This window comes from Monodelphis domestica, chromosome 4, assembly GCF_027887165.1.
Source record: "Monodelphis domestica isolate mMonDom1 chromosome 4, mMonDom1.pri, whole genome shotgun sequence".
NCBI lineage: Eukaryota > Metazoa > Chordata > Mammalia > Didelphimorphia > Didelphidae > Monodelphis > Monodelphis domestica.
Window position 1 is genome coordinate 29485011 of NC_077230.1, and position 18474 is coordinate 29503484.

The 18474-nt window shown below is 33.3% G+C and overlaps 1 long non-coding RNA gene across 2 annotated transcripts in view; it reads right to left on the reverse strand.

The window, feature by feature from the left end:
* Window positions 1-18474, reverse strand: part of LOC103105659 (uncharacterized) — a 272991-nt gene that overhangs the window by 121968 nt on the left and 132549 nt on the right. The window lies entirely within an intron of this gene.

Below are 18474 nucleotides of genomic sequence, written 5' to 3' on the forward strand. Positions count from 1 at the left end.
CTAATTATAATTTTATTCTTCAAAAATGTTATTGATGTGATGAGCAAAAATGCTATATAACACATGATTAAGACTAGTCCAAAATGCCTGCTTGTTAATGTTTAAATGATTAATTACTTGGGAAGACAGGACAACTATATCTCATTTTTAGGTATATAAACAAGGGAGAGTGAGTCATCTATTCCAAATTTTTGGAGACAAAAATTTGAAGTTAGATTAAGGGAAGATAAAATCCTATGTTTAAAAATTATTTTTTTAAAAAAGTACACCAAACTTGGGGTCAGATTAGCTTAAAAAAAGAACCAACAAATGAATACAAACATTTCCAATGATAAAGAAAATGGGGAATTTCCCATTGATAATACTACAAAGTCTGATTCCCAAAGAGATTGAAGGAAAGGGAAAAGAACCTACAAAATTATTTAGAGCAGCTTTGATTGTGGTAGCAAGGTAGTGGAAAATGAAGAGATGTCTATCAATTGAAGAATGACTGAACAAGTTGTGGAGTATACTTAAAATGTAATACTATTGTACCCTAAGCAATGACAAACAAAATTATCACAAAAATCCCCCATTAAAATGTATCTGAAGCAATCCAAAGTGAAGTCAGCAGAACCAGTAGAACATTGTTTAAAGTAATAAAAATAATGGTTTATAATAAGTGGTGACAGAAAAAAGGTAGAAAAACTTCCTATATATCTTCTACTTTCTACACCAATAATAATGATAGTTCAAAGGAATAATAACCAATCAAGTAGAGAAAAAAAGATCACCTAGTTACCACTGATGAATTTAAATCAGTGACTTAGACAAATTAATATTTAGGCTTCTGAAAGGCCTGAGACAAATAATTATTGAATTATAATCTCATAATATTAATATACCCATAGATTGTAAAGCTTAGACCAGACTTTGATTCAGTAATTGACCTTGGCACTCTGTTATTTTACTGGTGAAATTTTTCTGGATATTTCCAAGTTAATACTAACCCATTAAATATTATGCTTATCCAACCACTCTCCATCTGTTGAACCCAATGAAATCAATTATCATATTGTATACATGCCTTCATCTTGCTTATGAGATTTGTTTTTAATAAATAGAATCTTTTCGATACGTTTCTATACATTTAAGGGCTCAAAATCAATTCCTTGATCTCTCTACACATTCCTTCATTCCTAAAAACTTCAAGGAATACTGACTGTAGAGAGTCTTCTACTGTAGGCAAATGAAAGAAAGAGATTAAGAGGTTCTTTTTATTTATTCCCATAAATCAAATTACCTTATAACAGATACACCTCAATGTAAAACAATCTAATTCTTTATTTTTACATTAACAATCATTAGAGGACACATAACTGGGCAGAACTAGATCCCACTACTCCCACCAAGGAGGGGGCATAGAATTGAGCACATGACTGCTATCATCCAAAAGTTAAGGATGAGTTATAAGTTTTGATGCATTACTTCCTCATTGTTTATTCACAAATAAGAGATGTCTTGGAAAATTTAAGAGAATGGCTGAATAATAAATTCATCAAATATTCTATTTAGGAATCTGTAAGAGTTATAACCCTAATTTTTGATTCTTTGGAGAGATTACTGACTAATTAATTTATTGGTTAGTGTCATAAATAAATTGATTTTCTTATCCAGAATCCAGTCTCTTGGAATTTTTCTTTGTTACTCTTAGAGGATAGCAATGAGCTGGTAACTAGGGTGTCCATAGTTCTAGTTGATCTGTTTAAACATTTTCCTTATTGTCTAACCCTATTAAAAATAAAATATGGTCATTCTTAAATATATTTCTTTTGGATAAAGTCATGATTACTCTGTGTACACATTTTTTTTCTTTTTTTTTAGAAGTTCATTTAGAACCTTATAATGCATTATAGATTTTCAGGAATCAAATTCAAATTCAGATTCTACTTTTTTATCTAGAATGGTTCTTTTTTGAGTAGTTAGTCTGATCTAACTTTTGTCATAATTTTTAAAAGAACCTTAATGTGTGCTTAGTAATTGCATTCAACAATTATTTCATTCTCAGTTATTCATTTTCTATGCACTTTTCCCTAATTATCTTTGAATTTAATTTGTTATAAACTATTTCTCCCCATACTTTCTACTCCAAAAGTTAGATATATTGGTATAGAAAACAAAATCAAAATAAAAGTTCTTTCTTGCCATTCACTCCCACATGAAGAGTGGAGTGATCCTGATATGTATATGATAGGGTCCCTTTCTACTCACACTCTCCCCTCCTCTCCTCTCCTCTCTAAACATCTTAGGCTAAAAAGAAATTTGCCCTAAAATGTATCAAAGCTTATACATGGTTTGGTGGGTCTAAAAGTAAAGCTGCAGTACCCTTGGTATTGGCATCACATTCTGGTATTGGTGGAATTTACTGATCATAAAAAATCAACCTATCTGTAATTGGGACCTTTCTAACTTGATAAAGTCCTGGGACCACAGGGCTCACCATGCCTAGCCCTGAAGATTCCACTTATTTCTATTCTGAGATTTGAAGGCTACATTTACCAAAGTTAAATGCTGAAGTATACTTGCTAAATATTGCTTCTATTTTATGACAAATTCATTCTTTTTGTAACTGAAGAATGGACTACTAAATGCTTCATTTCATTCCAACATTGAATTTGATTTCTGAATCCATAGAACTGAGCTAGGCCCAATCTTAGTAGTTTCTTTGATTTTTAGTGAAAGGATATCTTGTTGTCCTTATCTTTACTCACCAAACAATGCTTAATGGAAATTTTAGTCCTGCTATCATTCTGCTTCCGAAACCTTTTTATTCATTCTCTTTTACTGACATTTATTTCCATCTTCTGTACATAATTTTTTTTGTAGAAATCTAAGTTGGTTAATGAGATCTCCGTTGATCCACACATCTTTATACACCTTCCTCTTTTTTTCCCCTCATCAAAACTGTTTCACTTAGTGCCTACAAAATTTCATTCTTGAGAGCATATCAGCCCTTATGGACCAATTTTCCCACAAAGAATTTGAGCCCATGGAATGCAACCTATCCTGTGTAAAAGAAAAATAAATAATAGGAAATAATTTTTGTACCCAAACTTATATTTATGGTAGGAGCAGCAAATCACAAACCTCAGGACCAAAGATATGCTCAATATATACTAAGAAGCAGAAATTACATAATGGCAAGCATATGGAGCCTATGCAAAAGAGTAAGATTATATACATTACCCCCAGAAAGAAGGGAATCCAGTTAAATGTTTCCTCTTGGGGAGGGGAGAGCACAGTTTCATCTTTTAAAAAAGTTTTCTTCAAAAAATTTAAGTTTTCTTATCTTGTGGCTGATTGATTTTTTATTTTATTTTTATTTTTTATATTTTTATAATTTTGTTATGATTTATTTTTATTTTACATATAATATAAATATAAATATGTAATATATAAATATAATACATATAATATAAATTTTATTTTTTATATTACAATAATAGCAACTGTCAAAGTAGATTCAAAGTCAACTGATATATCATAAATCTTTAGACTTCTGGAATGTTTGGGCACATCCCAAGACACTGAAGGCATGCACACAACCCCATTAGCAATGACATTTTTGCAAGACACTTCAAGCTATTTTCTTTGTTATTTTACTCAGTATGATAATTGATTGCTATTTAGCATACAAATGTATTTAATCAACAATTGGGATTTTTAATTACTATTAAATCCCTCCAATTTATCTGGTTGTCTAATAGGATTACATTAGGAGGGTCCAGTTTTAGGCATAAAAAAATAAATATAAACTGATTAAAATTGTTTAGTTAGGTTATCTTTTACATCTCCAAAGTTGGAATTACAATAAGGAAATCAGTTTGAACTTCATAACCAAAACAATCATCATCATTATTGTATTCAAGCATTTATATAGAATTTTATGATCTACAAAGTGTTTTGCAAGTATTTAATTTCATCTTCAGAACAATTTTGGAAGATGTGCTATTTTATCTCCATTCTGAACACTAGAAAACTGAGGCAAACAGAGGTTAAATAACTTGTTCAGGGTCACATAGCTAATAGGTCTGTGGTCACATTTGAACTCAGGTCCTCGACTTCAAATCCAATGCTCTATCTACTGTATGACCCAACTCTATGACCCTGTATGGCCTCATAGTAGCTTACATATGTCTCAATTACATATATCTATGTATATATATATATATATATATATCTTTAAGATTTGCAATACTCTGTCTACAAATAATATCTCATTTGATCCTCAAGGGTGTCACATTTTTCCTATTTGGATAGTCACAGGCAATTTGGTCATTGTTATCTGATAAAAAGTAACTTGTCAATCAGTGTTACTATAAAAAAGAAGGACTTTTCTCCTTCTTATACCTACTGAATTATCTTAAGGAAAATTTAATGATGCAATTTAATTATATTTGAATAATATTTTAAAATATCATTTTAACACGAGTATTTTCTTCACTCCTCTGTTATAGTAGTATATTGCCAAAAAAAAAAAATCCTGCTTCTACACACATTTTATAGCGTATCTTTTCTTTTGGGACCAAAGCTTCAGCAAAATTGTTACAATAGTGATTCATTTCTACATTTGAGGTACTTCTCCTAAAGATTCTGCTCTATAGTTTATAGCTCCATTCACCTTTTCAAGCTTTGGCAATGAATTGAGCAGGGTAGGGGAGCCATTTAGCATGTGAGAGCCATTATCTATATGAAACTTTTTTTTTCTTTGTTTCTAGAAATCTAGTACCGAAGACAAAGCACAGGCAAATGCTATAAAAAGGAAAACAATACATTAGATAGGCTTTTGCACCCATGGAGAGGAAGAGGAAAGAGTGGTAGAAGCATAAAGGCCAGGAAGAATGCTTGTGAAGAAAGGCAGACTTCAAAAGAGGGGCAAGGCAAAGTACAGAATAATCGGAGAATTATTCTAGAGTTGATTTAATGTGCTGAGAGAGCATCTTGCAGAAAAAGTATGATACCGCAATCCTATCCCTCTCCCATAGAATCATATTGGAAGCCATGAGGGGGAAAAAGGCCAGTTGTTTTGCCCTAATTATGGTTCTCCTCCAATACCTCATTGATTTATGGAGGTGACTCCAGATTGCTAAAATGTCATACATCAATTCTAAACCCATTGAAATATTACAGGTTTATGCTTGAACAATAGTTGAGTATAGAGGATGATAAATCATTCTGGTCACCACAAGTCTCAAAAGATCAGCTATTAACTTGTAAAGGAATTGCCATATGCATTGGTGGATGGATTATGAATATTGGCAAAATCCTAAATGCTTTAAATGTAGAAACCTAAGGCAAAGTCTTCCAAAAACTGATCAACAAGGGCAAATATACTCCTATCTTGGCTCAGAGTCCTTTTTTATCTTAGTCTCTAACCAATGAATGATCTGGCCAACCTGGTAGTGAGTAATTTGAGATCCAAGTGAGTTATTAAAATATCTCTGAGTTCTTAGATAAGCTAGTCCAAAAGGGGACTGTTTAATGTGAGTTTGGGACTGAGATTGGAGTTGGTCCATTAGAATGGAACTAGTTGTACTCTCATCAGAATTCTGAAGAATCTTCTTGGACTGCTAGCACTCATAATACTGGTTTACTAATGAAAACATCTAATGAATCACTGTGCCTTTGAAGGGCAAAAAGTAACCCCATCTAACTTGTGGAGCCAAAGATTCATTTTCTACAAAGTTTGAAACACTACCCAGATTCTAGCTATTTCTATGGAAGTATTTTCCATCTGTTGTATAAGTACTGCATTTTGGATGCTCAGTTTTGTCCTTTCAAACTGGAGAGCCTCCTAGTTGGAAAACAACTTCACTGCTATCAAATACAGAGGTGGAACCCTCATGCTTATTTTCCTGTATTAGAGAAAAATTCATCATGAAAATGTTATAAATCACAGGGAAATCTACCGATTTAATCAATTTAAAAACAGCAAAAGTATACATTACCTTATTTAACACTTTAAAATTTTAGGATGCATGATTCCATTTGTTTGGGCATTTTTTATTTCAATGCAATTTGCAGTCTCTTAATGTCTTAATGTTATTCCACTTACTACTTTTATGATCAAGGACAAGTAGCTTTATCTCTTTGGCCTCAGTTTCCTCATTTATAACAAAGGTATAGTTGTATTAAATTACTTCTAAGGTCCTCTCCACTTCTAAATCTCATTTCTTATGACCTTGAACAAACTTAATGAGATATTATAGCTTAAGATAAATTGATAAACTGATGGTCAGCCCACTTATGAAAAGCCTTGCTAAACTTATTTGCTTTCATTTCATCTGATCTGGCCTTTCCACCTGTCTTGAAGATGTATATTCCTAGTTCCTCAATTAGAATTTGAGTTTGATGAGAGTAGGAACTACCTTATTTTTTTTCTATTCGCATCCCTCAGCACTGAACTAAGGTACAGTGCTTTAAATATAGTGCTTAATATATATATTCAATCATTTATTCAAAAGATTACTATATATATGAATAATAGTGTTACTTTGAGCTTGACATAATTTCTGAGTATTCAAAAGTAGATTTCAATTTTATTTTTTCAAATGAATAATACTCACAGTCTTAGTAAGGATAGAGATTCTGGAAGGAGCGGTCAGAATGTGAGGGTATTGTTCTAATTGGAGATACTCAAGTCCAAATCAGAAGTAGACAACTTTTATCATAAAAATGTTAGCAGAATGTGGGAAGACACAATTAAAAAATCTAGTCATGTCCACTGCAATTACAGAATTTTTGCAGTTATAAAATGCCCTGTGAATCCTCAGACATTTTTAAATACCTTCTTTTGAGAGGTGGGATATTGAGAAAGATACATTCAGATTCTTCAAGTATTCTCATGTTCCCCACTACTACCTAAACTGTCAATCAATATCAGGCCAGCCAGCTTAATATGTCAGGCAATTAAATCCATCATCGTCTAGACTGATGCTTAGACTATAGCTTTCCTATAGATATATTAAGTTTTGCATATCTGTGAATGACAATCACACCATAAATAATATCACACTATATACCAGAACTTATTACACATATAGGATTTTACTTTGAGAGCTGGAAGGAGACTAAGATGTTGTCAAGTCCAAACTCTTCATTTTACTGATGTGAAAACTGAAGCCCTGTATAGTTACATGGCTTGCCAAAAATGATAGACAATAGGTAGAAGAGTCAGGATTAGGACCTATGCTTTCTGTTTACAAATTCTGTATTCCACACTAATTCCTATTGAAATGCTCCTATTGTGTTCAGTGCTCAACATATTGAGAATGTATGTGAAGACATGGAGAAGAACATCACAAAGTGAGGAGATTAGAATGGATTTTGATACTTACTGATTGAGGTAACACCCCTATTGAGGACATCATTGACTGAAAGACTAAAATTCCCTGTTTAATGGCTCCATTGACAAACTATTTGGTTCACTCAACATATTAATTTTAATAAATGGAAACAGCTGGTTCACAGGCATATCATTTTACTCTATGAGGATTCAGTATTAGGATTAATGCTGGTCAAACACTATGTAAAGAAATGTTCTAAAAATTATAATTGAATAAAAATGTCAATACATTTGAAGCCATCCACAGAAAAGCAATGCAGAATGAAGAGGCTTGAGTGAAAGTCATTAGAACACACCAAAATGTTAAGATAATCTGGAAAAGACTCATAGAACCATTATAGGTGTCCTCAGGTATGTTAAGTATGTCCTGAAGAAGAGAGATTAGATATTGCTGTCTTTCTGCAGAAGGTAGAATGTGGAGAAATAAAAAGAAGTTTAAAAGAGGTACACTACAAATGATGCTAGGAAAATCTTCCTGACAGTTAGAGCTGTAAAAATGTATAATGGGCTGCTTCAGAAAGTAATGGGAGTTTGGAATAACAAGAGATCAAAGATATCCAGGGAAATAATGAAAAAAAAAACACAAATGATGGGGGCCTTGCAGTCCCTGACCTAAAACTATATTACAAATCAGCAGCCATCAAAACAATTTGGTACTGGCTAAGAAACAGAAAGGAAGATCAGTGGAATAGACTGGGGGAAAGCGACCTCAGCAAGACAGTATACAATAAACCCAAAGATCCCAGCTTTGGGGACAAAAATCCACTATTCTATAAAAACTGCTGGGAAAATTGGAAGACAGTGTGGGAGAGACTAGGAATAGATCAACACCTCACACCCTACACCAAGATAAATTCAAAATGGGTGAGTGACTTAAACATAAAGAAGGAAACCATAAGTAAATTGGGTAAACACAGAATAGTATACATGTCAGACCTTTGGGAGGGGAAAGACTTTAAAACCAAGCAAGTAATAGAAAGAATCAAAAAACGTAAAATAAATAATTTTGACTACATCAAATTAAAAAGCTTTTGCACAAACAAAACCAATGTAACTAAAATCAGAAGGGAAACAACAAACTGGGAAAAAATCTTCATAGAAACTTCTGACAAAGGTTTAATTACTCAAATTTATAAAGAGCTAAATCAACTGTACAAAAAATCAAGCCATTCTCCAATTGATAAATGGGCAAGGGACATGGATAGGCAGTTTTCAGATAAAGAAATCAAAACTATTAATAAGCACATGAAGAAGTGTTCTAAATCCCTTATAATCAGAGAGATGCAAATCAAAACAACTCTGAGGTATCACCTCACACCCAGCAGATTGGCTAACATGATAACAAAGGAAAATAATGAATGCTGGAGGGGATGTGGCAAAGTAGGGACATTAATTCATTGCTGGTGGAGTTGTGAACTGATCCAACCATTCTGGAGGGCAATTTGGAACTATGCCCAAAGGGCGATAAAAGAATGTCTACCCTTTGATCCAGCCACAGCACTGCTGGGTCTGTACCCCAAAGAGAGAATGGAGAAAAAGACTTGTACAAGAATATTATTAGCTGCGCTCTTTGTGGTGGCCAAAAATTGGAAAATGAGGGAATGCCCTTCAATTGGGGAATGGCTGAGCAAATTGTGGTATATGTTGGTGATGGAATACTATTGTGCTAAAAGGAATAATAAAGTGGAGGAATTCCATGGAGACTGGAACGATCTCCAGGAAGTGATGCAGAGCGAGAGGAGCAGAACCAGGAGAACATTGTACACAGAGACTAATACACTGTGGTATAATCAAACGTAATGGACTTCTCCATTAGTGGCAGTGTAATGTCCCTGAACAATCTGCAGGGATCTAGGAGAAAAAACACTATTCATAAGCAGAGGACAAACTGTGGGAGTAGAAACACCGAGGAAAAGCAACTGCCTGACTACAGCGGTTGAGGGGACAGGTCAGAGGAGAGACTCTGAACGAACACTCTAATGCAAATATTAACAACATGGCAATGGGTTTTAATCAAGAACACATGTGATACCCAGTGGAATCACGCATCGGCTACGGGGGGTCGGGGGGAGGAAAAGAAAATGATCTTTGTCTTTAATGAATAATGCATGGAAATGATCAAATAAAATATTATAAAATTTAAAAAAAAGAAAGTAATGGGAGTTCTTCAAAAAAAGGTAGGATGACCTCTTGTCAGATATATTGGAATGTTGAATAGCTTTACTAAATAATAACTGAGGTATCTTCCAACTTGCAAATTGTGTGATTCTTTTATCTGAAAAATATTAAATAAATGCTTAGGGATTGATCTTTCACCTCACAAAACGAATTAATATTTCATATTCTTAAGCTGCAAATGTATAATTCATTCTCATTTTAGTAAGATTTTATACAAAAGTACACTTAAGCTCCCATAATCTCATAATTGTACTATTATAATATGCTACAGAGAGTCTGTATGCCTCGTGTTTAATTCCATTTTAATCCAAGCTATGTTCAACAACAAAAAAATAAATGATTTCTCTAAAGTGAAGAACTGATCATGTCATTCCCCTACACAATAAACTCTTGTGGCTTCCTATTACCTACAGGATCAAATATAAAATTCTCCATTTGGGATTCAAAATATTTAACAATCTACTCCACAAATATCTTTCCAGTCCTCTTATGCCTTACTCTTCATGACATACTCTTTGAAACTAACTTCCCAGTTATCCTATGAACAACATACTACATTTCTTGACTATAAATATCTTTTCTGGCTGTTTCCTATGCCAGAAATTATGTCCCTTCTAAAATTTATTTATTGGTTCCTCTGATTTTCATCAAATCCCTATTATCATTCCATTGTGGAGACAGAGCTAAGATGGTGGCACAGTAACAGGAACTTTCTGAATCTTCTTCCAAAACATCATTCCAAAGCATCTCTAAAGGACAGATACATACAGGGGGAAAGTTAGAGACTGGAGCAACTGAGAAAACAAGGCAGGAGTCACAATCATGATATCTGAAAAAAGCAAAGTAAAAGGTAGTGTATACAATGAGGAAACAGCAGTATTAAACATGCATTCACCAAATGGTATAGCATCTAAATTTCTAAAAAAGAAACTATTAGAGCTGAAGGAGGAAATAGACTGTAAAACTATACTAGTGGGAGACCTCAACCATCCTCTATCAGATCTAAATAAATCAAACCAATAAATGAATAAGAAAGAAGTAAGAGATGTGAATGAAATCTTAGGAAAAATAGATTTAATAGATATATGGATAAAAGTAAAAAGGGACAAAAAGGAATATACCTTCTTTTCAGAATCACATGGTACATTCACAAATACTGACCATACACTAGGGCATAAAAACATTGGAAACAAATACAAAAAAGCAATTATAATAAATGTAACTTTTTCAGATATTGCAATAAAGCAAAATTAAAATTCATAAGGGTACATGGAGTTGCAAATAAAAATTAATTGGAAATTAAATAATAGGATTCTCCAAAATTGGTTAGTTAGAGAACATATCATAGAAACATTTAATGATTTCATTGAAGACAATGAAAATAAGGAAACAACATATCAAAATCTATGGGATGGAGCCAAAGCAGTACTCAGGGGAAAATGTATATCCCTGATTGCATATATCAACAAATCAGAGAGGGAAGAGTTCAATGAAATGGATATACAATTTAAAAACTAGAAAGAGAACAAATTAAAAATCCCCAGATAAAAACTAAATTGGAAATTCTAAAAATCAGGAGAAATTAATAAAATTGAGAGTAAAAGAACTATTGAACTAATAAATAAGCCCAGGATCTGGTACTTGAAAAAACTAATAAAATAAAGTACTAGTTAACCTAATAAAAAGAAGAAAATCAAATTAGCAGTATCAAAGATGAAAGGGGGACCTCACCTCTAATGATGAGGAAATTAAAGTAATTATTAAAAACTATTTTGTCCAATTACATGGCAATTAATATGGTGTTCTAGATGAAATAGATGAATCTTTACAAAAATAAATTTAAAAAAATAAATTTTACAAAAATTTCCTACATTAAAAGAAGAGGAAATAGAATATTTAAAAACAAGCCATCAAAGAATTCTCTAAGAAAAAAATCCTCAAGTCTAGATGTATTCAAAAGTGAATTCTATCAAATATAGGAAGATCAAATATTCCCAATACTCTACAAAATATATGACAAAATAGGCAAAGGAGGAGTCTTACCAAATTCTTTTTTTGATATAAATATGGTCCTGATTCCCAAGCAAGGAAGACCAAAAAGAGAGAAGGAAAACTATAGACCAACACGTTAATGAACATAGATGCAAAAATTTTAAATAAAATACTAGCTAAAAGGCTACAAAAAGTTGTCACAAGGATTATTCACTATTACCAGGTGAGATTTATACTGGGAATTAAGGATGGTATAATATTAGGAAAACCATCCACATAATTGACTATATCAACAACCAAACTAATAGAAATCAAATTATTATCTCAATAGATGCAGAAAAAGCCTTGGACAAAATACATCCATTCCTTTTGAAAACACTAGAAAGTATAGGAATAAAAGGAATAATAAAAATAATAAATAGTATTCATTTAAAATCATCAGCAGGTATCATCTACAATAGGGATGAGTTAGATATCTTCCCAAAAGGATGGGGAATAAGTAGTATAGTGGTAGTCTCTCGGTAACTGAGGATGAAGATTGTCTTTGTGCGTTTTCATCTATGATAGATGATTGTGCACAAAAACACTTGTGTGTGAAGGAGATTTAAGTGGAAAAGTCAATGCACAGAGATAGTCCCACTCTCTTGGCGTTGGAAGCCTGGGTCCAGTGGCATGAAAAGTCGTTACACTTGGAGACTTCCTCAGTTGCATTGGATGGCCATGTTGTCTTTTGTGCTCCAACACACCCTAAGTACTCCACAGTGCTTTGCTGTGTCGCCATCTCAGCTGTTGAACCTTCTTATTGGTTTCTTCCTTCTGTTCAGCCGAAACAGTCTTCACATGCTGGGTGAGCAAAGTCTTGGTTCACCAGGGGTCTATGACCCGATGGCTACTCTCACAAGGTTTAGCTGTCCTGTCGAAGCTGTTGCCCAGGGTGTGGCCATTGCCGCATGCTAGCAGCTACTAGGAGCCACAAGTGAGAGCTGGGTGTCAGGTGAGGGTCAGAGGCTGGAAGAGCTGCCATAAGAGGGCACAACAAGCCCTCCATACCAGAGATACAACCCCTCCCTGAGCACCCCATACACCCCTGAAGAATAAGTAGGGAGGCCCATAACCATTACTATTTAATATTTCACTAGAAAAAGCTAGTGGTAGCTATCAGAGAAGAAAAAAAAATTAAGGAATCAAAGTAGGCAATGAGGAAACTAAACTCAGTCTTTGCAGATGACATGATGATATACCTAGAGAATCCAAGAAAAACAACTAAAAAACTAGTAGAAAGAATAAATACCTTTATTAGTGTTGCAGGGTACAAAATAAACCCACATAAATCATTAGCATTCTTATATGTTTCTAACAAAATCCAGAGTCGAGTTAGAAAGAGAATATCCACTTAAAATTACTCTACATGAGATAAAATACCTGGGTATCTACTTGCTAAGAATATAAATACAAAACACTCCACATAAAAACAACTAGATTCACTACAACAAGGTAAACTCAGAATGGGTGAATGACTTGAACATAAAAAAGGAAATTAGTAAATTAGTAAATTAGGTGAACACAGAATAGTATAGTTATCGGACCTTTGGGAAAGGAAAGATTTTAAGACCAAGTGAGAGTTAGAAAAAAAATATAAAATATAAAATAAATAGTTTTGATTTCATTAAGTTGAAAAGATTTTTGTACAAACAAAACCAATGAAACCAAAATTAGAAGGGAAGCAGAAAATTGGGGGGGTGGGAATCTTCATAACAAAAAACTCTGACAAAGGTCTAATTACTCAAATGTAAAATAAGCTAAATCCAAAAAAAATCAAGTCATTCCCCAATTAATAAAAGAGCAAGGGACATTAATAGGCAATTATTAGATAAAGAAACCAAAACTATTAATAAGCACATGAAAAAGTATTCTAAATCTCTTATAATCAGAGAGATGCAAATCAAAACAACTCCTAGGTATCACCTCACACCTAGCAGATTGGCTAACATGACAGCACAGGAAAGTAATGAGTGCTGGAGGGGATGTGGCAAAATCGGGACATTAATGCATTGCTGGTGGAGTTGTGAATTTATCTATTTGGGAGGGTAATTTGGAACTATGTTCAAAGGGTGCTAAAAGACTGTCTGCCCTTTGATCCAGCCATAGCTGTGCTCGGTTTATGCCCCAAAGAGATAATATGGAAAAGGACTTCTATAAAAATTTTCATAGCTGTGCTTTTTGTGGTGGCAAAATTGGAAAATCAGGGGATGCCCTTCAATTGGGGAATGGCTGAACAAATTGTGGTATATGTTGGTGATGGAATACTATTGTGCTCAAAGGAATAATGAACTGGAAGGATCTCTAGTAATTGTGTGTGAAAGGAGCAGAGTGAAAGGAGCAGAACCAGGAGAACATCATACACAGAGGCTGCTACACTATGGCACAATCGAATGTAATAAACTTCTCCATTAGTGGCAATGTAGTAATCATGAACAACCTGGAGGGATCTATGAGAAGGAACACTATCCACATTCGGAGGAAAAACTGTGGGAGAAAAAAAAACAAAAACAAAGAAAAACAACTGCTTGATTACATGGGTCGAGGGGGATATGATTGGGGATATACTCTCTAAATGATCACCCTAGTACAAACATCAATAATATGGAAATAGGTGTTGATCAAGGACACGTGTAAAACCCAATGGAATTGCATGTCAGCTATGAGAGGGGGTTGGATCAGGGGAGGGAAAGGAACTGATTCTTGTAACCAAGAAAAAATATTCTAAATTGACTAAAAATTTTTTCAAAAAAAAAATAGATCTAAACAATTGAAAAAAACATCAATTGCTCATGGGCAGGACAAGCTAATATAATAAAAATTATAATCCTACCCAAATTGATTTGTTTATTCAGTGCTATGCTTTTAAACTACCAAAACACTTTTTAGAATTAAAAAAAAATTACAAAGTTCATCTGGAAGAACAAAAGGGATGTCAAGGGAAATAATAAAATAAAAATGTGAAGGATAGAGCCCTAACTATACCAGATCTCAAACTATACTACAAAGCAGTGATCATCAAAACTATATGGTACTGGTTTAGAAATAGAAGGGTGTATCAATAGAATAGACTTGGGGCAAATGACAGTAGCAAGATAGTGTTCAACCAAAGATCCCAGCTTTTGGGACTAGAACCCAGTATTTGAAAAAATGCTGGAAAATAGTTTAGGAGAAATTCATCTTAGATCAACATCTTACACCCTATACCAAGATTAACTCAGAGTGAGTAAATGATCGGGAAATCATAAACAAATTAAGTGACCTTAGAATAGTATATCTGTCATATCTATGGAAAAGGAAGGGACTTATAAACAAGCAGGAGATAGAGAATGCTACAAAATCTAAAATGAATAATTTTGATTATGTTAAATGAAAAAGTTTGTGTACAAACAAAACCAATGTAACCAAAATTACAAGGGAAGCAACAAATTGGGGAAAAATTACAAAAACCTCTGACAAAGGTTTCATTTCTCAGATTTATAAGGAAATAAGTCAATTGTACAAAAAAAAAAATCAAGCCATTCCCCAACTGACAAATGGTCAAGGGATACGAATAGGCAGTTTTTCAAATAAAGAACTCAAAACTATCGTTAAGCACATGAAAGTTTTCTTTAAGTTTCTCATAATTAGAGAAATGCAAATCAAAACAACTCTGAGGTACCACTTCACACCTAGCAGATTGGCCAATATGACAGTTCAGGAAAATAATAAATGTTGGAGGGGATGTGGCAAAATCATGACAGTAATACATTGCTGGTGGAGTTGTGAATCAATCTAGCTATTATAAAAGGCAATTTGGAAATATGTTCAAAGGGTTTAAAAGAATGCATTCCCTTTGACCCAGCAATACCACAATTGAGTTTTTACCCTAAAGAGATAAGAAATAATTCTTGCACAAAAATATTCATAGCTGTGTGCTTTGTGGTGGCAAAAAAATTGGAAAATGAGGCGTCCTTCAATTGGAGAATGGCTGAACAAATTGTGGTATATGATGGTGTTGGAATATTATTGTGCTCTAAAGATTGATGATCTGGAGGCTTTCCATATAAACTGGGAGAACCTCAATGAACTGTTGTTGTAAAGTGAAATGAGCAGAACCAGAAGAACATTGTACACAGAAACTAAAACATTGTGAAAACTTCCAATGTAATAGACCTTGCTACTAGTAGCAGTGCAAAAAGTCAGGATACTCTTGAGGGACTTATGTAAAAGAATTCTATCCACATTGAGAGAAAGAACTATAGTAGTAGAAATGCAAAAGCAAAACATATGACATCACTTATCACTTGTATATATGAGTATATGATTTGGGGTCTAGGCTTTTAAAAAATTGCTCTATACTCTATACTCTAAACCTAAAATGAATGATATGAAAATAGGTATCAAGTGATAGCATTTGTATTGTTTGCCAGCTTTGGGAGCAGGGAGGGAAGAAGGGAGGAAAGAAAGTGAATCATTTAAACATGGAAAAATATTCTAATAAATATAATTTTTTTTTAATTCCATTGAGGCAATTCCATTGTCTCAATGGTCACAGAGTGCCAAGTCAGCAGCCAAAAAGGCTTATCTTTCTGAGCTCAAATCTGGCCTCACCTCTTACTAATTGTGTGACTCTGGCCAAGTCCCTTATTTATTTTCCTCATCTGTAAAATGAGTTCAAGAAGGAAATAACAAACCACGTCAGAATCTTTGCCAAGAAATTGCCAGTTGGGATCACAAAGAGTTAAACATAATTAAAACTACTGAACAAAAAAAAAATCATCTTTTATGAAAAGCTGTTCTCAACTCCTCTTCATTCTATTGCTAGCCCTATTTTTCTTGAATGTAATGTATATCTATGTCTCTACTTTATCTATCTATCTTTCTTTCTTTCCTTCCTTCTTTCTTTACTTCTTTCTTTCTTTCCTTCTTTCTTTCTTTCTTTCTATCCTTCTTTCTTTCTTTCTTTCCTTCTTTCTTTCTTTCTTTCTTTCCTTCTTTCTTTCTTTCTATCCTTCTTTCTTTCTTTCTTTCTTTCTTTCTTTCCTTCTTTCTTTCTTTCTTTCTTTCTTTCCTTCTTTCTTTCTTTCTTTCTTTCTTTCCTTCTTTCTTTCTTTCTTTCTTTCTTTCCTTCTTTCTTTCTTTCTTTCTTTCTTTCTTTCTTTCTTTCTTTCTTTCTTTCTTTCTTTCTTTCTTTCTTTCTTTCTTTCTTTCTTTCTTTCTTTCCTTCCTTCCTTCTTTCTTTCTTTCTTTCTTTCTTTCTTTCTTTCTTTCTTTCTTTCTTTCTTTCTTTCTTTCTTTCTTTCTTTCTTTCTTTCTTTCTTTCTTTCTTTCTTTCTTTCTTTCTTTCTTTCTTTCTTTCTTTCTTTCTTTCTTTCTTTCTTTCTTTCTTTCTTTCTTTCTTTCTTTCTTTCTCCTATCTAATCTGCCTGATTTTTCTATCTTTGCATGTGTCCTCCTGATGTAAGCTCAATTAGGGTAGGAACTCTTGTTTCCACTGTGCTTAGATATTACTTGGACTATAGAAGATGATTCATTAATTAATTTTACTTTTGTAGGAATTCTATTTGTTCATCCTTTTCTCACTACTATACTCACCACTTATTTTCTTTTTATATATTTATCCTTGCTATGAGAAGATATCTATTTTTATCCACATCTTTTTTTTTCTTTTTTTAAGATAATACATTGATTAGCTTGTCTATTAAACATTTATTGAACACTGATTGCATGTTACATTCTGTAAAGTCTCTGTCTCCTTTTCCCTGACAGCTATTTAAATTATCCCCTTTCCAACTCCATCTGTTCCCCCTGCCAATTCTTTATTGTTTACAGGCAGTTCATGCTCCCAGAACAGCTTCCATTTGCTTCAAAAAGGATCCAGAGAGACTTTAGCTTTCAACTTATCTTGGTAAAGAACTCTTGACCAGAGCGCATTTGTAGTCTGCAAACAGCCTGACATTTATAATAAGAACCCTGGGGATAGGATGACAGTCTTGCTACTGGATTTACCTTTGTTTCTAGTAGAGTTCAATGGTGCCTTTTTGTTGAAAATCAAATGATTATTTGCTACATTATTTGAACAAGATGTACTTAGTTTACAGTAGGTTTTCCATTACAATGTTGTATTTTGAGTTGTCAGACTCTGCTCCCTCCCTATATTAATAATAGGAAATTTACCTTTTTAAATTTAAAGTTAAATTTTTCCCAGATCACATTTATATTACTCCTGACATTTTGCAATCCATATTTTCTCCCTCCTCCTTCTCCTCCCTAATGCTTGTATTACTTATATTATTTAAAGAATGGTATCTGGCAGCTGGAGAAATTGGAACCTTATAATCCATTGGTGAAAATTCCTGAATCCCAGTTTTCTGGCAGATTGCCTAATATTACTGAACTGAGGATTTAACATGTGGCCTAATGCTCATGGCATATATGTTGTATAAACTATATTTCATTGAAAGCTGAGGGCAATCCAAATATTAAACAAATGATCCCTTTTAATAGGATATTTCAACATTGCACTTATTCAGAAGCATGAGAGAAGTAGCTTGTTGAATTAGTCTTTGAAATTTGGGAAGGGAAATTAAGGGAAGCAAATGCTGAGCAGTTTCCTGAAGAATTTTTTCCTCAAATTTCAAGTGTGTTTTTTTGTTTGCTATTAGATACAAAATATTGATAAATTGGTTGGATTTTCTAATATTTTTCATGCACAAACACATGTTTAATCCCACTACCCTCAAACCAAAATATTGTATCTAAGGTCCTGTAGCTGATTGATTAGGAAACTTTATGAATCTGAGAAATTTAATTGAAAGTATATCTTTTGGGGACTTTTTGTTTCATTGAGATGACTGAAGACATCTCTTCAGTGTCTGGGTTTTCATATCCCATTTATA